At 36.5% G+C, this 24571-nt stretch overlaps 1 protein-coding gene across 2 annotated transcripts in view; it reads left to right on the top strand.

The window, feature by feature from the left end:
* Positions 1-24080, top strand: part of LOC145676506 (uncharacterized) — a 76968-nt gene extending 52888 nt beyond the window's left edge. For both annotated transcript variants that reach the window (XR_014129396.1, XM_081747324.1), the window contains one exon: positions 23427-24080. The gene's annotated coding sequence lies outside the window, so the exon portion shown is untranslated. The remainder of the gene's footprint in view (positions 1-23426) is intronic.
* The last annotated feature ends 491 nt before the right edge of the window (positions 24081-24571 follow it).

Below are 24571 nucleotides of genomic sequence, written 5' to 3'. Positions count from 1 at the left end.
CGGACACAAAGTTGATTTTAGTTTCTTTAGATTTCACTGGACATGAATATGGGCATATGCAGAACAAATTGAATCAAGTACTCCTTCTCTGACATATGTTACCCACCTTGGCCGCCATCTTAGATTTAACTTTCGGTTTTTCAAATGGCAATAGGTTCAAATGATACATCAAATTAATGTAAACTTTTCTCGGAATTTCATTGGCGTACTGAGTTTTATCGTAGCTTGTAAATGTCAAGCACTTCATATTGAACCAAATAGAAAGTTGTGCAGGGCCCCGTGTGTATATGCAATCTTTTATGTGTTATTGTTGATGAAATATTCTCTGAACTTATATACATGCAGACACACAGATGTCAATACGGAAATGGTAGGTCTTTACCCAAATTTGGCCGTATTTGGATCTACATTAGGCATTTTGACAGTAATACAATACTTCCTTATTATAGTATAACATGGAAGTAATAACAATCACTCATGGAAATGTAATAAGATTGTTTTAAGGAGTTTACCAGTTAGAAATTGTTTTGATTTGTCAACATCAAAAACGTAAGCGTAACTAATATTAACCTACAATGTCTATTCGCAAAGTGGCTGGAGGGAATGAACATGTAATACCTTCCAAATGGTACAAGCTACGGTAAAATATATTACACCAGTGAATGTAAACGTAAGTGTCCGATGTAACACTTGCCCCTATTTCCATTTGAAAAACCAAAAGTAAAATATAATATGGCGGATCTAAGATGGCGGCCGGGATGGGTAACATGTGTCAGAAGCAGTACTTGATCCAATTTGTTTTTCATATGCCCATATTCATGTCCAGTGAGTAACATCTAAAGAAACTAAAATAAATTTTGTGTCCGAGCGTTATGGTAGTGTATGATAGAATTCCGGATATATGAAGGCCCATAAATATGCCAATTACCGGCATGGGCAGCTAAATTTAGTACAATACACATTAGACAGCAGAGAACTTTGTATTTAAATCAATTTTACACGAATCTCGACTCGAGGGGACACTTCACGAATGTACCTGGTGAGAACCAACATGTTGGCTACTATATCAACAAATGCCTGCGATATATTAATTTCAGAACCGCAATTTAGAACCGCAAGAACCCTATGTTTGTTTTCTGAATACAACGTGGAAAATTTGTTTCCATGATAATTCTTTTATTTACTTTTTAATATCAGTTCTACAAGTAGTACAACCTTCGACTATGACACTTTCTTGCAAGTTAACTTATAAGCATTTAAACAATAAATTGAACATTAAAAATCAAAGGGAGAAAATGAGACAAAATAAACTGTAGATTACCACATTGCCACGAGAAGTCAAAACATTCACATGAGAAGAAAATAGTCTTCTGAATGGGTAGCACTTTTTGACAATTTTCTTTCTCTGGCAGATTTTTTTTTTTTTTTTTTTTTTTTTTTACAAAAATAAGATAAAATAGAGAAATATGTTTAAAGGTGCAAAGGTGCACGTGCACCCCCTCCCTTGTAAATATACACTACCTAAAGTGAGAAGCTAGAAGTGAAAATAGCAACACTTTCCGAAATTTTCCTCTGTCATGTTTCGATTTGGGCTTAAATCAAAGGGAAGTTTTGCAAAATCGATAGTTTAAGTCAATTTTCTAAACGTTCAACAAAAGGATTCACCGAGAACAGATACTTAGGATTTCCAGGGCATTTCCTCATTCATACCACAGGTGCTAAAGGCATTTAAAAAAATTCAATTCAATTCAAATGTAGGCCTACTGGTAGTTATTGGTGCACCCCCTCAGAAGATCCTTTCTACCAAATCTTGATGAGTTTCTCGCTACGCCACTGATGTCTGATATGTATTTGATTTATAAACTAAATTGCTTGCAAGCAAATGAAATGGACTTCCTGCTTCCCTGGGGGCCAGTATATGTGTAACTTTGGTGTATGTAGCTCCGGGTTCGATCCTTGTTGGGAAGTGAGCTCGAGCTTCAACCACATTGGTCAGTGCAAGACTGTTGTAAAATAAACATATATGGTGACTACCGGCAGTGAGCTCCTTCATGCCTAAGCGCTTAGTGTACGCGCCTTTCGCCTGGAAGACCCGGGTTCGATTCCCGGTGTGAGCACATGTGGTTTCGATTCCATGTTAATCAGTAGGTCCCGTCGCATAAAGCCTCGCTGCCGAAAAGGACGTTAAACTCCAAATCAACTCAACTATCGGCAGTGTCATCACAAGAAGTAAAAATCTTATCAATAAGCTTACATTAAAAACTTCACTCTTTGATCATTTCTCTTTTTCCTCTTTTTAAATACAGAGCAATCAAAGTAATGCTATTCTCAAAGGACATGTGCCTGGGGGGCCTAAGGTGTTTGCTGAATCTTAAGTATGAGGAAAAAGAAATCAGACTGAAAAACGTGGAATTTATTTACTAGTATAATGGAGATTATTTTAAAGCCAACCTTAGACTCCCTGTCGCCAAGGGTGTTTAAACGTTACTCAAGCGTAACTCCAAGACCATCAGAATTGAAGAAGATGAAATACAGGTACAAAAGGTAACCGATAAAGAAAAGAGAAACATAGAAATGGTACTCATCATAACAAAAATATGTCTACTTACACAAAAATGTTCTGCAGAATTTCAATACGTTTCATATCGCTAAAATCAAGGAACAAAACCCATTGGGTTCGAGAGAGAACTGGTATTCAGTGGAACCAGTTTTATCTTAACAATCTCAAGCAGGTACGACCTACGTGGGTATTTCGAGTAACGCTAATCCCTTGGTGACCGAAACTACAATACCAAAATGCAGAATGTTCCATTGAGTAACGTTACTCAGCGTAACATAATTCAGAGCGTACCATTTTAAAAGTTACACTGACTAATAACGTTATTAACTAGGTGCAGAAATGGGTTACAAAATAGTAACCGTAACAGATAACAAAATGTAAATATTGCACATTTCGTTAAGTTATCCACCCTTGGTTAAAAGTTTTCTGTGTCGTAATGCTTAGTATACTATATACTTACCTCAAGGTACGTGTGCAGGAACAAAGGGATATAATACGAGTGTTAGGAGAGGGCTATTAAAAGAAAGGTATTAATTTTGAACCATATCTACACAGGTATATACAGGGTGGATCACATCTTGATACGCCTTTGTAACTTTTAAACTAATGGACAATTACACTAAAATTTTGTATCATACAAATATTAACAGGGGGACATTGTTTGCTATACTCGGTGGTACCACAGGGTTAACAGTGTTGCCAACCCAATATAAAGTTATGTTTTCAGATGGCATTACGTCATCTTATTCCACGTTTTAAACCTATATATAAAAGGAAAACATGCTGTACCACACTGTTACAAACTAAGGACGCTACTGTATCACAAATATTGAAAAACAACCAAATTTTGGAGTGTTTGATATACATATTACTTAAAATGGCGTGTTTGTGAGAACTTTGTGAAACACTGATTTACTTTGCTTCTACGACTTTACAACAATATTGTTTACCAGGTGTAATTGCAAGTTCTCAGAATCACTTGATTTGAAGCAGCGTTGTTACTAACACTTACCATGTCTCCAGAACGGATTGCGATATCAAATTGTTGTAAACGGCATGATCTCATCATTTACTGAAAATCATCTATGCAGTTAGGTGAAGTACTTACCTAAGCAGTGTTTGTAAATAAAGTATTTTGAAAAAAAAATCAAATTTTCAATCCCTTATATCTTTATTTGTTCCTATTCATTCAACATCCGTCATATCATGGTATTAGACACTAAACTACTTTAAATGTGCTGTGCCCGGTCGTCTCATTTCCATTATTACTGCTGTAAATGCCACAAAAATTGGATGTTTATGTTACTGTACTGTCCTTAGTTTGCTACACTTCGTGATGAGTAGTGTATTGTATGTTTTCCTTTTACATGGAGATTTTAAAAATGTAGTAATCTGCCGTAATGTCATTTGAAAAAATACAAATGCATGTTGGGTTTGCGGTGCAAACTTTCGGCGTCTTTTGTCCATTAGTTTAAAAGTTAAGGGTGTATCAAGATAAATGGTCCACCTTATATATCTGTAATATAGAAACGAATATGCTATCCGGAAGCATCACACAATAAGTACTGAACCAGTTGAAACGATACTTGGCATGATTATCAACCTCTCCTCCCCCCCGCCCAAAGTTCATATTGATATTAAATTTATTCTTATACATATTCTAAGGGAAGAGCACGGGGGTCCTTATTTATACGAAACATTGAGTATCTCACGAGCTCATCAAGTTAGGAAGATAAGCGTGGTATATAAATTCCTCATTAGAAATAAACAAAGTCATGTCCCAGCATTTCCGAAAATTTCCGTTGTAAGTCGGGATGGGGGCATCTTATCTATATAAAAAAATGTATGTGTGTATTACAGCATAACTCCGGAATACCTGAAAGTATTTCAACCAAACTTGATACCATATAACTTATTATCTGAAGAAAAAAAATATGTGGGGTAAGACACACCTAGCACTCTTTATTGGGGGGGGGGGGGGTAGGGGAATGGAAAGACATTTGTAAAAATAATAACAATTGATATTACTGTCAAATCCATACTTTTCGCGGTGGCTGAGATGATTGGTGACATCCCATATGATATTTAAGCGTAATGTTAGGGAAGAAGGGGCATGTGAGGTGATCTGGGAATCGTTAGGGGTGATGTCGAAGACTTTGCTCATCGTTATTATATTTCACTCATTTCTTTATTTTCGAAAGGGGCAGTGCCGTTCTTCTTTGTTATTTAACGCATTTCTTTAATTTGAAATCTGTAGCACTGAAGGCGGTCCACTTCATTACTCATTTCACTTGGCGCTGCCCGAGAATTAAAAGGTGCAACGCCCAGGGTGTTGCTCCTCTTTATTTCATTCATGTCTTTATTTTCAAAGTTGTAACGCCAAAGGCGGTTCTCGTTGTTATTCAGTTTACTCACCATTGCCCGAAAATTGACTCATTTCTTTACTTTTCAAAGGGACAACACCGAAATCATTTCTCACTCCATTATTCATTTCACTTGGCGTAGCTCAGGAATTGACAGGGAAAATGCCGAAGGTGTTGCTGTTCGTTATATACTTCACTCATTACTTTCCGAGGGACATAACATGAGATATAACATGGTGTGACGGTGCAATATCCATGTGGAGGATGAAATTGCCATTTTCCATTTGTGGTCATATCTCAGTCAATTTTGGCAAAAATTCTGTATCCAAAAGTGTACGAAACTACTCGCCCGTTTGTATGACCTTTCGGAACAGAGTGAGACAATATCTCTCCCTGGGAATCCCAGAAGATAACCTAGAACACTTTCTCATTAAATGCCGCCTGACGAAATTTTTTGGGAGGTGGTGAATCTGTTTCCACTGCATCGACTGTTTTTGTTTCTGGAGTCAGTAATGGAATCTGATTTATCCATTGTCTCAGCACTTTCCAAAAATTGCGTTCCTCTCTTCTGAAGCGTATCAAATTTGCAACACTTGATCGAATCCTTGCATCTTTGGGTCGTTATTAAGTATTCGTGGAACCCACCGAGAAGAGAAGAAAGTGTCCTTAGGCCCAGTTCATTCGTAATTATTTGTTGTACTGTTCCCATTGTTAGCCCAATTGCATCACAAATCTCTGCATGGTGACATGCCTATCTACCATTGTGAAATTTTCAACATGGGCAATGTTAGCGACAGTTGATGCTGGTTTTTGGACATCCAGACCTCTGCTCATCTTTCACACTTGTTTACCCTGCTTTGAACCCACGCACCCACTCCAGTTTTCTGCGAAAGCATTATCACCACACACCCCACTTGGCAATGAGTATCGGCTGCATAACGTCAGCTGCGGTGAGGAATTTCACAATTACTCGTTGCTCCTCAACCGAAACTTCCGTGTTCCCGGGCAGTCAGAAACACGTCTTACTCATTCAGGTACTGTGACTCAACTGCTGCCACCTAGTAAACAAAACCTACACTGATTAGAGACGACTGATGGAGGTCTCCAACGCCTCAGTTGCTTTCCTAAAATGACAAAAAATGTGAACTTAGAGTGAAACGGCACGTACTTTTGGTGTCCACCTCCTACGTTCTTTCATTTTAAATTTGAAGTACGTAACTGATCGAATACGAGGATCACATATTAAATAATGGAGTTTAATTATAGGATTGAAGCATAGCAAATAATTCAAGAATTGGGATCAATAGAGTCAATAAACACTTGAAATACAGAACTTTATACACTCACAGTTCGCACTTACGATGGTCCAATCCTTTTAAGGTGATACAGAGAAGTTCAGCATTTCTGTATAAACTCTGCAGTTGCGTAAATACAAGAGGTCACAACTGTCATACCCAGCATTGGGTTAATAATGGTTCGTAGTATATAAGAGAGTTGTATGGAATTACATTGCATCTTTCTATAACTTATCGGCCAGATAGCCTTTTATACATGGAAGGCTTTTCTGTGTCCAGTGACACAAGGGGGAAAAGGAAAAAGGAAAATTTGAGATTTCTCAGCCAATGCCAAGTCATCAGCATCAGATGATATATATCGAAATTTTTGGACAATAGTTTCAAATCAAACATTACGTATTAACTGTGCGTGGTGTAAGTCTATACAGGAAGTGCAAATTATTGCAATCTTTTATCCATAAATTATAACGAAGATATGTACGAAGAACCTAAAATAATTTGGTTTGTTGTATAAGGTACTAGATGACACGTAAACAGATATGATAGATCTAAACGTTTCCTTTAGTGACAACAGCACATAATTATCGGGGATTTAGTCCTAAATATTTTCAAGAAAGGTTACTTGTATCCCAGAAATTGGTAATCATAATTTATCATGATTATCGAATTGACAGATTTCTGCATTATAACAATCTTGAAAATACCAGTATTTGAAAGAAGAAAGGGAGACAGTTCGTAGGATTTCAGGACTAACCCCTTATGCTAATTTTGCTGAGTTCTTTTTAAATCAACAGTGCTTATTATTTTTGTAAACGTTAATGCTTGAGCTTTGCATGGTTATTTTCACACTTCAGTTACATGTTATATTGTACAAGGCAAATGTAATGAAAATGAATACCTTACCTAAACAGCTCTCAATATTAAGTCTCTCGGGACTGCTGTAAATTTGGTTTATTAAATATTAGTGCTTCCCACGTATCATAGAGTAATGATTAACCTCATTTCGAAGCTATAGTAATCTCCACTCCGTCATTTGTAGGAGATAACGAGAGACACTTTAAAATCATAAAAACTTTGAAATTTTGTGAATCTTCCCTATGCGATATATTTATTATTATTACTATTTTCAGAAAATAGTTAGACCTCAATATACACGAGGAAAATTTTATAAATCGTGGCAACTGTGTTATACCTGCTAAATAACTTCAGCATTGAAAATCTCTTCTATGTGTTTGAAGAATATAGGAAAGTGCTTTTCAGTGCTACCAACAAATGGCGCCTGTATGCAAAAACAAGTGCCAAGAAATAATTGATAATACGTACATCGCTTGATCGGACTTCAGTGTGTACAATGACTACAAAAGTACAAAGATGTGCAAAGAAAAGTACGGCATGCTCACATAGTAGTCAGCAAACACATTTTAAATAGACCCTCTCAGCGTGCTCACATCGTTGCCAACGAGAGGAAAGGTGTGTAATAACATCGGCTATGTCTGATCTGTCAATGTGTTTTGCCGCCTATCAACGCCTTCCTTGTCGTTGGAGATGTGTGAATGCCGACAGGAACTATTTGAAGGATGTTCGCTGTTTGGTGCGTACGCGCCAACCTTTCCTTTGTAGTTTTGTATTCAGTTGTGCACATTAAAGCCTGAGCAAGCAATGAATTTATATATATGTAAGTTTTGATTGCGTCCTGGCGCTTGTTTCTGCGTACAGACATTTATTGTTAAAATTGAAAAGCGCCTTCCTTGTGACCTTCAAACACACACAATAGATTTCCATTGAGGCAGTTCTTTGGCGGCTGTAACACTGCTGCTGTGATTCTTGAAATGATTCTCCACACAACTTATAATTTACGTGGTGTTTGTAAATAGATTGTCGTGTGTATGTAAATGATTCAGTTGCAAATAAATGCCTGAAAATCAATTAGCCTCATGTTCCAATCTGTGATACGTATTTGATACATTTCGTGTGACGATATTACACAGTAGAAATTAGAGAAATATGCCTGAGTGAACAATAAACGAACCTAATATGTGCTTAAGTTTGCCTTACCCAACACAAATGGAAAATTAAAAATGTTACCCCTTCAAGAAAATCGCGTGGGAAGTTAATTGCAGTGTGTGTGTGTTTTCAAGATTAACAACAATTGAAACACACTATGTACTTAGTGCACTTCAGACACATGTAACATTTTCGTATAATATACACTTCTACAGATTTTTATTTTTAAGAAACGAATACTTCATTCCATTTCACATACAGGGTAACAAAAGTCTCAAGGGAGTCAGAATAATCACATATAAAAATTTCTTATTTGATTTGGTAAAGCCATAGTCATAGGGATAAATGACACAGAAAGGATAGATATGAGGAACTAAAACGGACTAGCTACGTAGTTTCTGGTTCAGTCTGTATTGAGATTTCCTTTTTCAGTTTGTTTAATGTGGATTTTGTTTTTCATACTTAAAAAAAAAAAAAAAAAAAAAAAAAAATCTGTTAACAAAAGAATTTCAACTTCTATCTCTTTTCCTTTGTTAATTTGTGACTTCTCGTACACTGTAACCTAACTTTTAGCCTTTCCTACAATTTTTTGAGGGCCAGAAATGAGTGTATTATTTTCGGCATCTCTAATACTTCTTTTGTTTAGATCTTGATGTTCTTACACAGTTCCATGTATCAGTGGTAAAATTTAGTTACGTACGAAAAGATGGAATATCAGACTAGGAAAAAAGATCATATCAGAAGAACCGAAAACAATAACTCACATCTGATCTGTCGAAGTGTTTTCAGGAAACTGATAGCGTAGTCAGTCAAGTTACAATGTTTCAAAATCAAAAAATAACATCCAAGATTCTAGAATCTTTCACAACACCAGGTTAAATATAGATCTTACTTATGTAGTTTGTCGGTCCTCTTCTACTATCAAGTGTAGAGGTTTTACATAGAGCTTTCCATTTGGGACGATCTTTGGCAAGGATTTTAGCTTCATTTATCCCCAATCCTCTTTCCTACCATTTATTCCCATGTTTGCCTGGGTCTTCTTTTCAGTCTCTTTACATCTAGTCTAGCCTGCCAAAATTTTTTCGGTATCCTCTCCTCTCCCATACGGTAAGCATGTCCGAACCATCGTAGTTGTGTCATTTCTATTTGTTGCTTTAAAGGCTTTACTTTTAGTTCTCTTCTTTCTTAAATGCTTCATTTACCTCCTTGTAACTTAATGTGATGTTTGGTTGTTAGCGGCCATGATTCGCATCCATATGTTAACTTGGTATATACGTTGTTTTGTAGACAGTTAACTTTGTTGACTTCAGTACCTGTTTTCTACTTATGAAGTTTTTGTTTAGGACATGGTAGTCTTCCTGTTTTTGCAATTGTGTTATTTCTTCGTCTATTTTTCCATTATTCTAATTAGAGTTCCTAAATACTTGAAATAGATCAAGATATAGATCAAGGTAGCATAATTAAAAATGCGATTTTTGTATAAATAATATTTTTTTTTTTAAATTACATCTTGTGCCAAAATAACTATACATCTTTTACTGAAGAATTTGGTACAATTCCAGTTCTCTTCTTTCATTCATCGAATTTGATAGTTATTCATTCACAGCTGGGATACTTCATTATGTAGGCTGAGACCGTTTTATTTTATTTTTTTAACCTAAGCTCTCTCCTCTTGATATGTTTTACTATACGAGAATTATCTTAATATTGAGAGTTTTTTTAAAGTAGTCTTCCATTTTTATTACACTCGTCCTTTGTGCAAGCAAATGAGGCAACTACTAGATTCATGCTTTACTTGTAACGTTGACTTGTTAATATGTTCATGAACATTTCCTTCTCATTTTTATGTGAATCATGTAGTAACATAAAATAAAATATTTTTTTCGGAACTGCATGTATTCAGTGACATTCCGTTTACATTAACCCATACAGTATGATTTTGTAATAAAAGTTTGTTGTTATATCGGAAGGCTGTAATTTATCGCTATACAGTATAAGTAGTTGGGATTTTGTGGTATCGTGTGTATCATGCTTAAGTTCATTGTAAGAAAATTTGTAATAAATGTTTGGTAAAAGCAAAGGAGGTAGTAACTAGCTGAATCGAAGCGAAAGAGACAGCATTGTCCTTGCTTCCATTTACATACTCTCCTGCGCTACAGCCCAGTGTGCGCCTTGGATTGCTCAACGATCTGCCTCCCTTCTTTTCTGTTGCTGGTTTTCTCGTTCCTTCCTTTCACTATCATGATCTTCAAGTCCTCATTATATCATCAATCAATCCCAGTTTAGGTCTTCCCCTTCCAGTATGCAGCCTTCCTTGATACACACATTGTTTTTGGCATCGATATGTCTTCCACCCTTTCATATGAGGTAACCATTGTAACCTATGCTTTGATATGCTTTACAATATCATCTTATTTTATAAATATATCGAACTCCGCATTGCATCTTACACGCCGGTTTCCATCTTGCTTTAATGGTTCATAGATTTTCTTTAGCAACTTCCTGTCGAATGTTCTCAAATTCATTTAACCTTCCTACAAATGAACCTTCATGTCACTGATTAACTAACTAGTGTTTGTTAATCAGTACTTTGGCCGTAATTCTCAGGAGATTAAGGTTCGCATGATAAGCTTTGTTTCTAAGTTGTATTCTATCCTATATGCAAATCTGGTATGCCTAATCTGTTATTTTATCTATTACGTTTACTAGGAATGATTATCACTGCTATTTCTGCTAATGGGCCTTACCTACAACGTATAACTTAACCCTAGATTACTACCGCGCGTAAAATTTACGTGCAGCCGTCATATTTTTGCTCATCCCCTCTCGCCATTATTCCTCTTAGAGTCTCTCATTTGATTAAATTTGTTTATTTTAATTTTAGTACAATGAATTAATTAATTATGCCAGCAAATAAGACTATGTGGGGAATAATGAAAAGAGGGCGTGACGAAAAACATAATGACGACTGCATGTAAATTTTACGCACGTTAGTAATCTAGAGTTAATTAATTAAAAGTAAAATCTGACCAAAGCAAACATTTACTATTAATAAATCGTGTTACAGTTTCTGCAATAGATCGTTGCGTGGTCAGATCAGGTCCGTATTTAGGTAAGTGCTATTCTGTGCTCGAACACAGGGCGGCAGAATTTAGGGAGCGGCAACATTTTGGATTTTCTAAAGATTCACACTAAAGTAATATTTAAAACTAGCAACCCGCAGAGTCCCGTGCAAGCGCGTGAAAATATGTTAATGTGTTGAATTCGCTCTACTTACAGTAGTTACTAATTAGCTAGCTTATCTGATTATTTTTAAAAAGTCATCCTCTCCCATCCCCAACTCAGAGGGTGAGGATGAACTTGAACATAATGAAAACTGATACCGAAAGGCAGCGACCTCGAAAACTGAATTCAGCACTGTATTTGTCGTTTTCGATTACTTTTAAAATCCCGCCCCCCTCCCTGGGGAATGAAGTATGACCTTGAAGTTGAATTGGATTTAAACTGCCACAGTTCATCTCAGCGACCGTAAAAACTATGAATTCAACTCTAATATTGGTCTTTTCGATTATTTTAAAAATTACCCCATATTACTCTTACGAAGACTTTACAGCCGTATATCTCAGCTCAGGTGTGAGCTAGAGATCTGGAACAGGTAATTTGAATCATTTCTCTGAGAGCTTTAAAACATATTCAAGTTTCATGTTTCTATTATGGCCCATCTATCTAACACCACATCATAATCATCATTTAAAGAATTCGGTTATTTAAAAATACATTGTAAATTTTATTTGCAAAATCCCGGCTTGTTTCCTGATTTGAGACATAAGTTTGGGCAAGGGGAGGCGGCAAATTATTTAGAGCACAGGGGCGCACAATATATAAATACGGGCCTGGGTCAGATAAGTGTTATTGATCACATTTTATTTTTATTTAAATTCATATCTACTTCAAACTTCACATATTTCCCAGAAAGTTACGATAATATACAGTTTCAGTTAAAAATTCCTCATAATTTCATTTTCGCTTATTTTCTATTAAACTTTTTAAATTTATATTTCAGTGACTTTGAAGGGCTAAAAATCAGGACCATAAGGGTAATTAGAGTTCGCTAAGTGCCTACATGTGGAAACGATCAGAAATCAGCCAATAAACTTCCTTTAAAGCACACCTGGTGCTTTAACATGCTTTGGATACTTATTGGAGTTTAATCTCTTCAACACAAGGCTGTATGAGACATAAAACTACAGTATAACATGGAACTGTCATGTTTCTTTAATAGGAAATCGAACCCCGGTTTCCCGCACTGAAGACAAGAATGCAGTTATTTAGGTATATGTTTGTAGAGGCTAAGCCTTAACATCTCGGATGTTTTTTTTTTCTTTCTTTCTTTTTTTTTCCGTGCCCAAATGTCGAACAGAGATTTTGTTCCAATTATTTGTTGTTTATCTACTTCAAGATAATAGTACGTAAAATAAATAATACAAAGTGTTCGGGATAAATTTAACACTTTTGAGTGACAGGAAAAAACAGGGAATATCGTCCTCAAAACAAATTGTATTGAACTCATGGAAATCGTACAGTAGGAGAACAAGAGAAAGCAAAAATCACTCAAAAAAAAAAAAAAAAAAACTTCGCGGCCACAGCTGCCTCAAGGCGACTTCTGAATCTGGAGCATGTATCCTTCACGGTGTCCCTACGTAGAGCTGCAAATGCCGCCTGAATTCTATCGATGTGCTGGGTCTTTGTGTTTCAGGCAGTACGGTTAGTGTGTTTCTCCACCACGCCCCATACACAATAATCCATAGGATTGCAATCAGGAGAATTAGGGGACCAGATGTCGGAACTGGTAAAGTCATACAAATTGTCACGCAACCACTTCAGAGTCCTAGCAGTATGGCAAGGAACGGAGTTTTGCTGCCACACGTAGGGTCGTCCAGCAGCCACTCTCTCCATCCAAGGCTTCACAAGTTAGGATATACGCTCCACACATCCATTTGCATTTAGCCTGAGTCTCTGTTGAAATACATTCGATGGCATCACAGTTTGAAAAAAATTGGACCTCATAATACGGGAAATATCAGATGGATTGTGGCCTAGCTATTCGTTCTACGGTTCTGGTTCAACAGGATGTTTCACTTTGTTGTTCACTTTACGCCTCTTGTAGGAGTGCTAACGAAGGTCCTTGTGCAAAGCTAGCTTTATGGTTGATGGGGCGACACCCACTTCCCGCGCTAGAGCTCGGATGCCCTTCCCTGGGTCTTCCTGCACATTCTCCTGCAATTGGTTTATGAATTCCCGTATGCGGAGGCTTCGTAGTCACCGTTGCACTTCTGCATTTCACTTCGCATCGCTTTCACAGTGTTAAAGGAGCACTGAGCAGCTGTCTTGGTTGGAGAATTTGGTTGGCCGGCACGGATCATCATGATGCAGGTAACTCTTTTCCAATATTCTGGTGGCTTTTACTCGTCCATTGCAGTTCTGTTTGACTTCACAGCTGTATCTGAAACCAAAGAGAAGTAATATGTGAGAACGCTGGCAATACCTTTCGACATCTCGTATCTACATGCAATAAAACCAGCTGTCAAATTCACTCCGAACACCCTGTATAACATATTAAACCAGAAAGCTTCAGTCATGCTAGTTCTTATATCATTGAATTGCAGTCCGGGAAGGGAAGAAATAAATTGAATCGTACTCCTCTTAACAACTTCTGAGTCCGAAGAAGCTTCCGTAACTCTTAGATCTTGATGATCAAACATACGAAACCTCAAATCAGGGTATTCGTAGAACAAAAAATAAAATAAAAATAAATAAATAAAAAATAAACGAACTAAAGTGGATGACGTTTCCACAGTTCTGTGCATTATTGATAATTTTATCTCGCTGAAGATTATGACGTGAGTTAAGCTATAAGCAATATTTCAAATGCCATGCAAATTTTATACAAATGTATGTGTACACTGTACCTGACTAGTCGAATATTTTAGTTCAACTTCTTTTTGTGCTAAGAAGTTCTTCCTATAGTAGTCCTTTTATTTTCGATCAGTTAACATTTGATTGCTTCGTAATTTTGGTTTCTTTTCTTGTTCATTTAGTACAACCATACGACACTGAAGTGACCCAGTCTTATTTATTTTCAGTCTGCATGATTAAAGGAATATTGTATGTTAAGTGTTTTGTTCTGAGTTCGTGTTAGTGTTTCAGTGCATTGAGTTGGTGCATGTATTCTGTCAATTTTATTGTTCTGTTCAATCAGGAACTACGGAACAAGTTACTAATTCCATTATAATAATCATTAATATATTCTCCACTATTATTCACGACTGTTTCCCATCGTTGAGGAAATTTTCCTGGGCGAAGAATGTATCAAGCCAATTGTTTAGTACCACGTCGTTGGCAAAGGATATTATAAATTCGTTTTGGCATTGCAAGAAATAGATAACAGTTCGAAGGCACGAGGTTTGAGGAGTATCATGAATGGGGTAAGGTTTCCGTCTGGTTACAGCATGGTGTCTTTCTTGTCGACCTGAATAATTTTAATGGTCGTTTTCTATCCTACACTTTCAGCCCTCTAATTTTCAAACAAACAAACCTGCAGCCTTGCAGTTATATCTCTCACCGCTAGAGGGCATGCGCTTTTAAACGTAATACGTTTGAGTATGGCATTATATTTGAATTTAGTATCTAAAAACTGTGGCGTGCCCCTAGTATTTGATTCGCGTATGTCACATTGTCTACCTAGATATAGCAATACACAAATACGTTCTGTGACCATGTAGACAATATACTCGTTATTAGACGAGTCATTTTAGGTCAAAATTTTGAGATTAGTTTTAAAAACCTTTAAGCCTAGGACTTTGAGATTAGATGCTTTCGGTTGTAGTGAACAACATACTAAAAGTCACCAAAAATCACAAGTATGCTACGGCCACCGTATTGAAAAATGGCTGCCGTTATAAATTCAATTTTTTAAAGTTGTGATAAATAAAGGAAATACCTTATACGTATGAGACTATGTGAATAGATGCATTTGGGGTAGTGAAGAACATACTGAAATCCTCCCAAAAGTACAAGTGTGCCATGGCCGCCATATTGAAATCTGGACCTTGGAATATGAAATAATAATTAGAAAACGTTATGAATTCTTTATACACCTGCATTTAGCTATAATGAATAAAATACAGAAACCCTCTTGTACTATCTCTGACACATTGCAATATGACAGCCATTTTATTTGTTTAGATCCTCAAGGGTACTGATACATTTTTCTTCTCATCGGCATCAGTGAAAATTACATTTTACACAAATATGTTATATATAAATTTCAGCAACCTTTACAGTCTCCGTGCGATTGGCATTTGATAATATATACCTTGCAAAATTTTCATTAGAAATAAAATAAATGAAAAGTAGATGTTTTTAGGAATAAAACAAATGCAATCAAATTATGTCAATCACCACTTTAGTCTATGTCTTCCTCGTCATCAGAAAATAGATCACTTGTATTAGCCTTATTCATACAGGAAAGTCCTTGACAATTATTATTACACATAACAGAACATTAAAAACCTGAGTTTCTGCAGTAACATTTGTTATAGCATGTAGATCGACATGCACATGAAATAAGCTTCATCAACTCTGGAGGTGCTGGACTCCTTGTCATCGGCACTGGAGACAAGGCATTTCCCAACTGTACCCATCCCTAGTCGGTTGTGTTCAATTTATTTTCTTTCTATAGCTGGATCTGAAGGTACACACGATACGAATGTTGGACAGCTGCGTCACTCGTAGGAGGTAATGATAAAAGGTCAAACGTCATGTTGAAAGGTTGTGTGGATATCATGTTATTGTACCTGTAGTACCGTAGATCATCCAATGTTTGTTGTTGTTCACCACAATACATGTGTAGTAAAAAATATTTTTCCTGATTTGGATATCTGCTTTCGGCATTGTTGACTCCCTACTTTCTTGACGGGTGAGTACCAGGGTCGATATGGATATATAGAGAGCTGGTGGGCTCTGTAGGTCACGAATACGTTGGTCTCGATGTCACAAAGTGAGGTGTGTTTGAACAGGAGTCGAAAAACCGATCGACGGTTCATACAGTGTTGTGGTCACTTCTCAGGTCACCGTGTGTCACTAGATGTGCTTCCGGTGGAGATCTTTGGATCTATCCTAATCTCCTGACTCTGTTGCGCAATTCTATGTCACTCTGTACGTACGAAACCACAGAGATCCAGCAGGATATTCAGAAGAAGTGACGAGAACCGGGCCGGAAGCACTAATTGTTTACTTGTGGGTCGCGTATCTCCGGTGACCGGCGGTCCCCTCAAAGTGGATATAGGAAGAACGTGCAGACACGCTAGTTTCCGAATATGCAAGCTCCGATGTCGCATTTGAAGTAGTTCCAGTATCAGGGCCCAAAACAACCAGACACTATTGATCACTCTTGGCTATTTTCGAGGCATGCGTCAGCTGAGCTTGGTGCGTGTGTGTGTGTGAGGGAATAAATTGAACTATGTCTCTCCCATAACACACTTCTAGCTACGGCTCTGCTGGATATCACAACCAAGCCCAAGAATGGGTTCCCACTGGAGTCAAACCAAGCTCAGCTGGCGCATACGTCGAAATAGCCGAGAGCGATCAGCAGTGTATGGCTGTTTTGGGCCCTGGCACTAGAACATCTTCAAATGCGACATTGGGGTTTGCGAGAACCGGGCCAGAAGCACGGATTGTTTACTTGTGGGGCGCGTATCTCCGGTGACCGACGGGCCCCTCGGACAATGTCACCGTCCTCCGTCACCCGTGATACGCGCCCCCAAGTAAACAATCCGTATTTCTGGCCCGGTTCTCGTCATTTCTTCTGAATATCCTGCTGGATCTCTGTGGTTTCGTAAGTAGTGTGCGACATAGAATTACGCAGCAGAGTCAGGAGATTAGAATAGATCGAAAGATATCCACTGGAAGCAAATCTAGTGACGCACGATGACCCGAGAAGTGACCACAACATTGTCTATACTGTCGATCGTTTCTCTACTCCTGTTCGAACACACCTCACTTTGTGACATAGAGACCAACCTATAAATGAAATACTGTATAGAGCAATGACCCTGGTACTCACCAGTCAAGAAAGTAGGGAGTTACTGAAGATGCCCTTTGTGTTTGTGCTTTTCACTACAACTAAAGGCATTTATTCACACAAAGACTCATGTTTAAAAGTTTTCAAACTGATCATAGCTTTAAAATAATTTTCACACGAGAGTGGTCATTTACCAATACGGCGGCCATAGCACACTTCTGACTTTTGAAGTTTTTAAGTATGCTTTGTGTTTCGCTGCCGCTGAATGCGTCTATTTGCAAAGTCCCATTATTGTAAGTTTTCTTCTAGTTACAAGTTCATACGAATTTTTCATATTGTCGGTCATTTTCCAATATGGCAGCCTTAGCACACCTGTATTCTTTTCCAACTTTTAGTATGGTTTTCACTCTAACAAAATACATCTATAAAGTGAGTTTCACACTTATAAGTATTTTTTAAACAGATAGCAACTTTAAAACCATTTCTTATTTTGCGGCGGTCGTAGCACACTTGCGATTCCTGGGGACTTTTACTATGTTTTTCAATGCAACTTAATACATCTATTTACAAAGGCCCATGCTTATAAGGATTTTTTCAACTAATTTTCGTATTATGACTCGACTATTATGTGTTAAAGACAGTCTGTCTGTGTATAGAGGAGAATGACTTACACTCAATGAAAAAAGTACCACCAATAAATCTGAAAAATGTAAAGAATTGATTCATTTATTGCTCAGTTTACCGCATGGCAATATTTTGAAGAACGTGAATAAAAACTGAGCAACTATAAAAACAACAATGCTTTGAGTTCTGAGAAGAATTACATGATTTTTATTATTATTATTATTAGTAGTAGTACTACTACTACTACCTGACAGTATTAGTATTTCCCCTGTATGATATACATATCATGAAATTTTGGAGTACAACTACACGATAAGTTTCATTGAATGAAGATTATCAGTAATACACGCCTACTGCGTACTTAAAAGATACCTTTACTGTCAGATAGCTAAACGAAGACTTTCGGCATAGGAGTGCTATTTGAAGAATTCTTATTGAAAGCTTTTATTGGCGAAACTCAGGCTATATCTGGTTCGATAGTTTGGATCCTAGATTTCACTTGCAAGTCAAATATTTAAATCTCTGAAATTTAGCTATCTCATTGTAGCGAGAATATTTATTCAGTCTATAGCGTATTATTCGTCTATATTCATTGTTTAGTTGATCATACATTTTTCTGTTCATCTGTGTGGAATGAAATCGGTGTTCACTAAATACAAAATCCGATTAATACTTGAAAATAAATAAATAAAAGAAAGACTCATTGACTCATGTAGTCATTTACGGAGTTAACAATCTAACTATTTTGAGTCCTAAATTTTAAGAAACCTTTAGTTTTACCTTTTTTCCACTTCCTTTTCCCAACTTGTTTTCACCATGTAAAGTGGTCTATTTTATCAAGATGTTAGGGTTCAATATTAGATTATTTCATTGCTTTAAACATGATTATGTATTTTTTCTTTAAGTTTTGTTACACTTGATGTAGCAAATAACACACATTAATAGATGAAGGGTTCAGATGCCATTTAGAAGCTAGATCACAAGTTAGCTCTAAGTGCAATTTTCAGTTGAAGTACATGAGAAATGTTTAAAACAGGAATACTCTTCAGAGAAACGGATCATCAGAATAAATATTTGAACTCGATTAAACATGTTAAGCAGGATTTTTACGTTGGGATTACTAGATTAAATCCGAATATATAATTATTTTTTAATTAGATGGTGTAAGTTTTAATCACATTCTTTTTCAGCTTCGTATTCATCAAATATTAATTATGAATTATTTTACAGGCTTGAAGTTTGGTCATCATTTGTTCTTTTTAGTTAGGATAGATATAAGTATATTTAATCTGATGTTTAAATATAGTTTGTTTAAGTTCGTTAAGTATTTCAAGTATTAATAAATTACGTTAATGTACTATTAAGTAACAAATGACAAAATTGCACTCACTGCAATTGAAATATAACCGGTTTACAAGTCATTGAGTTTGAAAAAAATTAAAGGTCAGCTTTTTTTGACTCGCTGATAGCAAGAAGGGCTTCAAAGAGGTTAATAATGCAATCTTTGTTGGAGTCGTACCAGTACATAAGATTGAAAAAATTACAAGAAAAAAATGGCAGTTATTTGTTGAATTTTCGTTAAAATTTGTTGCCTTGTGCTTTTTCATAAAGGATTTGCAGCTGTGTATATACTGGAGTGCCAAAAGACACGAGATACCTAACTGAGAATGTGTAGGGCTTCCTCGATCACGAAGAATTTTAGCAATTCGAAATGGCAGGGACGCGACAAGTCACTGGTATTCCGCTGGAGGGATGTATAGTCATGTAGTCTCGATTGCCGTCCACAAATTGGTGGTTGTACCAGGTGAAGGATCCTGGGCACGAAATTGCCCGTTCGATAATCATTATGTGCGTGATAACGTTCATGTCGGGAGATCTATGGGGCCAAATCATGCGCTGGAAGTGGCAAGAATATTCCTGAAACCAGTTGTGCACCATTACTGCTTGATGACTTAACAGTCATTCTGAAAATCTCATTGTTAACAAGATACAAGAAATCCAAAGAGAGCTTAGAGATGGACCCCAAGCAGATGAACATAGCGATGACAGATCAGTCTGGCAGAGAATCCGAACTATGCCATGTAAATACGCCCCAAACCACTACGGAGACACCAGCAAGCTTGGATGGTGCCTTATTGACAATTTCTGACTATGGCCTCATGGGTCTGCGCCACACCAGACCCTACTATCCGTGCACACCAACTAGAAACATGACTCATCTAACCTCACTACAAGTTATCAGTCATCTAAGAGCCCATCCACGTGTTCGCAAGCCCACGTTAGTCGCTGCTGCCAATGGTCAGCGGCTAGTAACGGCACTCGTCTCGGTCTATGGTTCTGCCATAGAGATTAAATTGCTTTGCACTGACCTGTGACACGTTGCCTGCATTGATTCTTGCGGTCAGTGCTTGTTTGTTTGCCGGACGAGTCTGTCCAGAGTCGCCGGTCGCGTTATTCTGCACACGTGGGAGTCCACTGCATTGACTCTGATTAGTCGTAATGCTTCCAATGCTTTACTCACGGTTCATCCTTAACATTGTGGAGCGAGAAAACTTAAATGTCCTTACAATCTCTGAAATTGCATGACTCATTCGTCTAGCACGAATTATTATCCCGCGTTCAAACCTCGATAATTCTTGTGTTACCATCACTATGGTAGAGAACATTTCACTGCACTCAACAAAAGTACAGCTGACAGCACTAAAACTGTTTCGCACCATTCGACTAGTTTTCCGCGATGTTTTTGCGACGTCAACCAGTTCCCTACAGCTGTCCCATTACTTTTAACATTTAAGTGTATATAGGTATGTTAAGCAGTAAATACTTTTGGGTTAAGTGCCGTATCGCCGGACCAATTTTAGGAAATTTACCGGGTCAATTGGAAAATGTATTTAAGTTTGTGAGAAAGAATAAGTACAAGGGAGGTAAGGGGAATAGTAAAAGTTAAGAAAATGGTTGTATTGTTGATTGTTTTTGATGTTAGCGGCACTGTATGTGGAGGCGGATGGACTATTTTGCGGAGAGATACACTTGTTTTACTATACGGATCCAGAAATTGTAAAATGTACAGAAAAAAATTGGCAAGTCTTTAATTTGCCCATTTCATATCGAGAACAGAACCCAACCAACCCCTGCCGGGCTTCTAACCCGTTCCTACTACTACTATTACTACTCTTACTCCTGCTTCTACTACTACTAATACTTATACTATGGATCCGTATTAAAGTAATACTGCACGCCTAATGTAACGTAATCTATCGTAACTTAATGTAATCCAACAAAATATAACAGAATGCAATACACTTTTGTGCTTTTTGTCAGTTTTCTAAGTGGTCCGGCGATACGGCACAAATGCCACACTTTTTAGCAACTACTGTTGAGTGTTATGAAAAAATCATCTGCTTTTAAAATCGCCTTATATACGTAGGTAGGATAGTTTGATACTTTCATTACAGAACTTCCGAAAAGAAACAGGCGGCCAGATGTTCATGAACACAGACTGTACAGCTGCCAATAACGCAGAATTTCGTAATAAATGACTTGAAGAGTATTCTGTAGATATAAATACGAAGCTATTTAAAATACGATTTAATAGAAAAGTTACTATTTCTGTATTGATAGTTAATATTTAAGTAAAGCTGTAAAGAAGATTTTCTGGTGAAGATTATACATTTCAGAACAATCTTCGTAATTTCGTACGTTGTATAATTAGTACATCTGTGTGTGTGTGTGTGTGTGTGTGTGTGTGTGTGTGTGTGTGTGTGTGTGTGTGTGTGTGTGTGTGTGTGTGTGTGTGTGTGTGTGTGTGTGTGTGTGTGTGTGTGTGTGTGTGTGTGTGTGTGTGTGTGTGTGTGTGTGTGTGTGTGTGTGTGTGTGTGTGTGTGTGTGTGTATGTGTGTGTGTGTGTCTCTCTCTCTCTCTCTCTCTCTCTCTCTCTCTCTCTCTCTCTGATAACATAAAAGTAATATACGTAATTTTAGAGCAGTTTAATAAATATAACATTTATCTTTTTCATAGTTTTTTTTTCTATAGTAGGTTAATTCGATTGGTAAGTTTTGATTTATTAAATGAAAGCTGGATTTGTTTTATGTCATCAGACGTAATCTCTGATAGACCTTCATAAAAAGTTAATAATTCATTGTATACAGTCCGACAGTGTGCTTCCTAGTAGTTGAAATATTTTCAAGTTAAAATTAATGACGTTCTAATACTAAAATTAATGACGTTAGTACACTAACGATGATATGACATAGTGAAACAAAGAAGATAAAAAAAAGTCAAATATTAAATTAGCGAAAGATCTCTTCTAACCAGATCATTGGAGATATGAAAATTTTAACAAAGTAGAATTTCCACGTCATTAACGTTGCCTGTACTTGAAACAAATGTGGTCGAACTAAAAATTTGATATCTCTTAACGTCTGCCTTAATCCTGGGTCAGAATATGTTTGATATGCATACATTGCTTTCAATTATACATTTATTGTACTTTACGTCTAGTCTTCTGAACAAATTAAATATATAGTGTAAATTGTGTGAATTCATACAAAAAAGAAGATACAAAATGTAAGTACGAATGACTGCAGGATAGTTTCTAAGTGTGAGCTTAATTTGAAGATGATCTAGATTATAAGGAAAGAGTCTAGATGTCCTAAAGAATTACCTAAGTAACACGAAAAGTGTTTATTTCGTGTGTACAACTATTATGTAGCTATCTTCGAAGACGCTTTTAAGGAGATATAGGGTATACAAAAAAGTTCAAAATCACTTACGGAAAGTAATTATTAAATACGCGCTGTAATTTTTTAAGCACCTTTATATCATTAGGCTCTGAATAAAGTTGTTTAAGAAAAGAAGATAGTCTTCATTGTTGCAGTAAATACATTTTATGTGCCACCTAGTAACTACTTTTTCGTATCCTGTATCTCCTTAACTAAACCGTGAAAGATGTACTTTTTTTTTTTTTTTTTTTTTGTCCAAGGAATCATTCTAGAAAATGTGTGCATTCATGAAGCGTGTAGTGTGTGTGTGTGTGTAAAGTAGCACACTAATGAACTTGTTCATAAGCATTTCCTTATGTGAACTCTCTCAATTTTCATGTAATTTTCTTTTTTGTAATGCACATGGTGGTGTTTGTTTCACTTTTTTTTTGGTGGGTTGCAGGTAGATTTTTCTTAATATCTATTTGTATATACAATTCTTCCCCTGTAACACCTTTTGATTACATTTTGTTTTTCAGCGAAGAGTCATATAGTAATAATTTACTCAATAGTAATAGAATCCGAACTAGTTACTTATAATTTGTAAGATGTTGTGTATGCATGGGTATATACGTTAAATTATAATTTTGTGTGTGTATGAGAGAGAAAGTATATATATGTATGTGTGTGAGGGAGAGTGAATGTATTTATTGATTTTTTTTATGTATTTATGTAATATGCACATTTTTTTAAAACCATTTCCATTTGTGTGATCATGCTACATATCCATCTTGTCAGATACCTGAAAATTGAGTGGAACAGTTCACATAATAAACTTCCGAGTGGACATGTTTTTGAAAAGTAAACAAAAAAAGATAGACACGGAAACAGTAAGTATGTTTCCAAATGTTGCACACTGAGCACTACTCCCAATAGTGTACCTATGTAAATGTTCGTAGTACACATACAGAAAACAAGAACCATTTTTTTATGTTCTAAGAAAATTAGACATTTTTTTTTTCTTGATACTGTTGCCATTCTTGAGCGATAAGTTAAAGGTAGATATAGATTATTCCATGTTCCTTCGTGTGTAAATAGACAATAAGAGTTCTAATTTGATGATTGTTATCTGTGATAAATCGTTTGTTGATTTGGAGATCTTCAAGAAAGACCAATTAATATAGACACTTAAATATTTGGGAGTAAGACATTTTATGGATTGTATGAGTTGTTGTGGAGGATAGGGAGAGGATGGAGCCGGAAGAAATGGACACGGAAGATTGCCAAGCCCTCTTTGATTCTTGGAGATTTGGAAGAGAATGAATTTAGGAATCCCACCGTGACAGAAAGGATATGCTCTCTGTGATAAAATGTGATGTGACATAACAATGATCTACGTTAATATGAAAGAGAGAAAGTAAATGTAATCCTTGATAGCTTATTTTAAAAAAATAGTGGAAAATTATTGTACAGAAATCTTACCATCGCTGAAGCGAAATGATCTAAGTCGTCGAATGCCATCACCAGTGAGAAGCCATATCGTTCCATAATTTAGAATCAAATTTTTGGATATATATGTAAACACTTATCCAAAGAAAGACTAGAATATTTTCGTAAAGAAGAACTTGAGATTAATGATATAAATTGTGATATTGTCCGGGCTCAGCTTATATGAAATTAATTGTTTATATACTTGCCTATTTGTACAGATATGTATAATACTTTTTTTCAAATACAAAATAATAATAATTATCATACAAAAGTTGATGTGGAAGTTTACAATAGAAAGAGGAACCAAGTAAATACTACCTACCTAGGTATGTTGTACCTTATTAAGAACTAGCAGCGTTCACCCCGCTTCGCTGCGGTCACCCCGGAACGCAATAAACTTTGTTACTTAGATAATTTTTACTTTTTCGCTTTCAAGTGATATGATAAAAACC

Source organism: Thermobia domestica, unplaced genomic scaffold (assembly GCF_964235325.1).
Source record: "Thermobia domestica unplaced genomic scaffold, izTheDome1.hap1.1 HAP1_SCAFFOLD_175, whole genome shotgun sequence".
Taxonomy (NCBI): Eukaryota; Metazoa; Arthropoda; class Insecta; order Zygentoma; family Lepismatidae; genus Thermobia; species Thermobia domestica.
This window is presented reverse-complemented; position numbering and strand designations above follow the sequence as displayed.